This window comes from Myzus persicae, unplaced genomic scaffold, assembly GCF_001856785.1.
Source record: "Myzus persicae strain clone G006 unplaced genomic scaffold, MPER_G0061.0, whole genome shotgun sequence".
Lineage (NCBI taxonomy): Eukaryota > Metazoa > Arthropoda > Insecta > Hemiptera > Aphididae > Myzus > Myzus persicae.
Window position 1 is genome coordinate 34,594 of NW_019100528.1, and position 6,000 is coordinate 40,593.

Genomic DNA, 6,000 nt, shown 5'->3' on the forward strand with positions numbered 1-6,000 from the left:
GAGAAAAAATCTTAAATATATATGCGAAAATAATTTAAATACCATTGTAATTATTCGAGTTTAACAGTGCAATTTTTTTTATATTTATTAAACAGTTTTATTCTCTGTGTGGTTCTAGGAATTATTATTCTATTAAATGCTAATTTCTAAAACAAGTGTACTATATATTATTATTTATTTATAAACTGTAATTACCTAAACAGTGTATAGGTCTGCAGTATGTAGTAATATAATATTGTAAGTGTTAATTTAGATTGCTAGTGAATTTTTGCGAATGAAGTCATAAAATAGTAAGATGTTTTAATCATTGAGGGTGATTTTTGATAGGAAATTAATATCTAGTTGATATTTTGGGGAGGGGGTCAGAGTAAAACAGTGACAGTAATTGAAAAAATATTATGAAAAACTAGAATACTTACGCAGGAACAGTTTTTGAAATCAGGGACTTGGGATTGTTATTGACAATATAAATTGTCTATGTATTAATATTTTATAGAAATAACATAATTTTAAAAATATTTAGGCTTTTTTATAATAGTCTATAAGAATATGAATTGTTTTATTATTTTCTGATTGATGCTGATAAAATGTTTGCTTGGAAGTCAAGTAGCCTGCAAGTATAAAACAATAGGTTCAAGTGGTTCAACATTAGTTGGTCTATCAACAATTTAAAAAAAAAGCTGGTAAATGGATGTCGCTTTGCTGTACATATTAGATGTCTAAGAAGTTACAGTAATGGATGGTATTAAATTTGAAATCAATAATATAAAATCATTGAATACGAAAAACGATTCAGAGCGGAGACGGTATGTAGCTTAGGATATTTTATATGATCATTACATAATATTAATATGGTAGCCGGCAAGTTGAATTAATATTATTCTTAAATCTTCAGCAATATTGGAAAAATATTAATATACCTATGTAAAATTGGGTGGTTTTGGAACCGAATTACAGCAAAATGATAAACGTTATTCTTTGTGTTAATATGCAGTTTTGTCCAAATTTGAACTTAAAATGTCTGTAAAAATAACTGTTTTCATATATTTTTTAGATTTCTTACTTACGGAAAACACTGATTAAGTGGAACCTTGTTTTAAATTTTCTTAGCTATAAAAATTGAAAATTTTATACATTTTTAACTACAAAATCATTTTCAATTTTCGATTTGATAAATATTGTCAAGATTTGAACTTAAAATGCTTATATAAGAAAATCGTGCCTATTTTTTTAAAATATTTTTCGACTACTGTTGTAACAAGTTACCAAGAGTCTTGTATTAAATTTTCGTGCTTTTCGACCCAACCAATAACATTTTATTGAGATTTATTGAACAAAAATTTAAAAAAAAAAAATTGAAAATGTCCGTCAACAGCTTATAACCAGTTGAAATATTTTGAAAATTTTTCAGATATTTGAATTGATAAAATAAACATTTGGTGTAAATTTCAAGTGTCTACAGTAATTTGTTATTGAATCACAACAAAATAAGAAAATTGCTACAAGAGAAATCGAGTGAATATCTATTATAAAAATTTCAACTTTAAACTCTCATAAAAATTTTAATTGATTTTCCGGGAGAAATTTTTTTTTAGATAAAGGCAGACAAACATGTAAAGAATATTGAATTACATTTTTAAATCTTAGATAAAAAAAGAAAAAATGTTATGAATTTCTAACTAAATATAATTTTAAAACTATTGTGGATTTACGCTCAAAAATTGTTTTAATTTCTATTTATCAACAACTTACAAGGAATCTTGTATTACATTTGCAAGTTTTTTGACAGAGCGAACATTTTTTTATCGACTTTACTTTAAAAAAAAAACAAATTATTACAGAAAATTTCATATGCCTATAAAGTATAAATAGATTTCAACACAAATCAAAATATTTTGAAAATTGTATGATGTATATAAAATGCTAACACGAATATTCGGTTATTTGATGCTATGATTGAATTTAAATTGAACACATCCATTACACTATTACAATTACCCACCCTAGTACCATACTATAAATAGCAGAGCGATACCCAGTACTAATCCACTTGTTTTCATTTAATAATGCATTTTTTTAAATTATGATTTTTGGAGTTTTTGGATATATACGTATTACTAGGGAACGGATTTATATGCAATAAAAATACAAAAATATGTACATATATACGGAAGTATGATTTATAAGATATGTGCTAGCCAAAATAGGCCATTCTCGACTAACTCACATTTACCTTATCAAAAAGGAACCTGCACCAATATGTGATACCTGAAACGAAGCTTTAACAATAGAACACATTGTCATCACCTGCCCCAAATTCACCGAAGCTCGCAAGATATTCCAGAATCCTGTTTCACTTCACCAAGCCTTCAATCAGTTTATTCTTCACTAACATAAAATCAAACCACCCATTGTAAATACCCTTTCATGTAAAATGTACCAAATGTATTATATGTAAAATCGCTCTCCCTTGTTACTCTTTAAACAATTGTAGGCTAAAAATCTTTGTTGTTGAAGCCTTAATAAACTTTATAAAAAAAAAAAAAATATGTGCTAAAAACATCCAAATATGTGGGGAAAAAATGTAATTAAAGTTAAAAAAAAATACAATTAAAATTATTGAAATTATTGAAATTATTAAATTATCAAAATGATTGATTGCATTGAATTATTACAATTTCTTTTAAATGTTCGAATGTTAAATGTCGCCTATTAGGTCTCAAAATATTTTTAAAACGTCTAAATGATCGTTCCACATCAACCGATGTAATTTGAGCATATTTGAAGGGCATAATATCAGAAGGCGATAATTCCAATTTTTTAGAAGTGTGTCTACCACTCATTATGTCATTGATTGTTTTAAAATCAATATAGCCTGGATTAACTGCATGCATTTTCTTTTTTACAACATCTCCTATTGGTCCACTTACGAGTTTTAATATTTCAATCGCTGATTCAACAATTTGCATACTATCATTTAAGGACATATTTTTTGTTTCTAATTTTGTAATTGTATGTGCAATAAAACTAAAATTCACTGAGATGAAAATTCAATTATTTTTCAATGTTTCATTTTGCATAATATTTTGAGCTTTTCCAATAGCGAAGAAGTTTCTGGATCTAATTTTGAAATAATTTCTTGTATTTTCGAAAAGTTTTCACAATAATATTGAGCAGCTAGCAACCATGTGCCTCATCTGGTAATTATGGGGTAGAGAAAGATCAGGGTATAATTCTTTAAAAATTGTGGTACGACTAGGAGCTTTCAAAACAATCTTTTTACATTAGCTATGAGAGAATCGACGATACGGTATTCAGCTCTGATTGTCTCTGCCACACGATGAAGACCATGCGCTAAACATGTAAGATGTATTAGTTTTGGATAAAAAATATTTAATGCTTTCCCTGCCTTCACCATATAAGGAGTTGCATCACTAACGATTAACGAACAAAAGTACATTTTCGTGTTTTACTCCACTTGGCCAAAGTAAACTCATAGAGTCATTAAACAGTTTTGATATTGTCTGATTATTTGATTTTTCAAGTTTTTCACAGTTAAGTAGTATTGAATTAGTAGGCTCATCGCATAATTTGCCTATAACTACATTCCCAATGTACCTCCCTCCTACATCTGTCGTTTCATCGATGGACAGCCAAATGGGCCCATCTTGAATCTCACCTCGAATTGAAGAAAGTTTTTCTAGATAAATATCTCGAATATTGTTTTTTCGCAATGTGCTTTCATCTAGAATATTTTGACCAGTATATTTTTCCAAAAACATTTTGAAATCAGGATTTTGTAATTTAAATAATGGTATATCTGAACGAATTAGTGCAAGACAAAGGTCAGTATAAAAAACAGACTTACTATTACTAGATGTAGGTGTCGACGAGTAAAAGCTTTGTTTAAATTGTTCTTTACGTTGTAGGCTTTCTTTATGTTTTCGTGTTGCAATGTGTTGTATAACTAAAGACCGCTGAGCTGTTGATACTGGTTTTCACACGCGACACACAGTAGAACTTGACCATCGTTTTTAAATGTCTCGTGTGGAAATTCATTAACGTACTGACAAACTTTGGACGAAATAGTTTTACTAATTTTTGGCATTTTTGAAATTTGTGTAGGTACGTACGATTACGATTACAACCAAACACTAACTATAAAAACCTACTGCTATCGCCTGTCAACCAGTCTGCTATCGATCGTCAATCGTATATAAATGTATACTATATTAAGATATATATTATATTGTAGTGGTCCAGCCCATAGATCGTGGTGTATAAGACAAGAGAAGATGAGGTGTAAATAATTCTAAGTCAATTGTAGAATATTATGAACATAGACTTTATTTTGACATGTAAAACTGATAGAATATTTTTGGTACACTGAAATTTGTCAGAGAGTCGACTGGCGTGAAGGTGCTCGTACTGGCTCTGGTAAATCACGTCTGAATATCGGGTGGATGGGTCCCTGTTTTATAGGCCTACTCTCCACTCTTCTCCTAGCGATGAGATAGCCCTGACCCCGTTTACTATTGCACGTGTGCGTGGTCGTGGGTTTCCAGGAAACGGTTGCCCGGTCGTGTCGGTCGAGAGATTAGAGTAAAGATATAGTAAAATTATATTTTAATATTTTTATAGATGTTTCAAGTTTTAACTCTTTTCATTTATATTTTCGCAACGCACTTTCGGTAGTCGGATTCTCAGAACTACGCACTCGATTTCTTATTGCGTCGTTGTTCTTAAATCCCCGAGGTCGACAACTTCCCAATGTGAATAATCTCATATTATGTCCCCCTCGCTATTTAAGCCTTTAAAATATATACGTATATGGCGGGACGTCAGTACATTGTACATAGTAATATCTATATGAAAATTATAAGATAACGACTATAAAAACTACTAAATATTTGCTCCACGGCGTGGATCGTCACAGTTCATAATGGCTGTTTTTAATGGCTTGAAAACGTATGAACGATGAAATGATAAAATATGTTTAAAAATATTTACAAATTAGTGATGGCAGCGATGGCACTTAATGGGCCGATAAGCTGAAGAAGAAGAAGAAGAAGAAGTGAAATATGTAAAAATATGTAACTATACCAAAATATGTAAAAATATGTAAAATAAAGGAAGCATCATTTTAATAGGAATAATTTAAATCATGAACATTTCTTATCGATTCTTAAATATCTTGTTTTAATAAAAATATGCATTTACATATAAATCCGTTACCTACTTATTACTTAACGACCCTATTTTTAAATTATTGGTATTTTGAGGTATTTATTGGTACTATTGAAGCAGTGTTCTGCAACACAAACATCTGTTTTTAAATGAAAATTCCCCTTATTTGCTGTAAATTATTTAGTGGAAAATCTTTTTTTTAAATGATGATGTACCAAATTTAAAATTCATACTTGTACTTTGTCAGTTATTAAAATGTTTATATAAGGATAATACTATAATAGACCTTAGAAATGATTTTACAACAATGTAAAATAAAAGTAATGTAATCAGATCCAAACGATCTAGTATTTATTGGACTTGGACCATTTTTATGAACCATAATTAATGTTGGTAGATTAATATAAATTACTATAGCCTTCATATCTCCTAAACCTGCTAAATCCAATACCATATGGACCTATTGTCTTGGAACATAAAGTTCGAACAGATAATTGTTTTCAAATCTAAAATAAAATATAAAAACATATCGGGATAGTCGAATTGCACTTATTACCTACAAATGAATAGTCGAATTGCACTTGGATTGAAAAAGGGTAATGGTCGAACTGCACTCAGGTAAAAAGCAGGTAGTGGTCGAACTGCACTCGTTCAAAAAAAAAAAAATTAAAATGGAAAACCCGTTAAATATATTGTGAATAAAAAAAAACGCTACGGTGTACTTATTTAATAGCATTATATATTAGTTTGTGCCATTTAGATAACGCATATAAGATTAATACTTTTATTGTATACGGTATGGCGTGTACTATG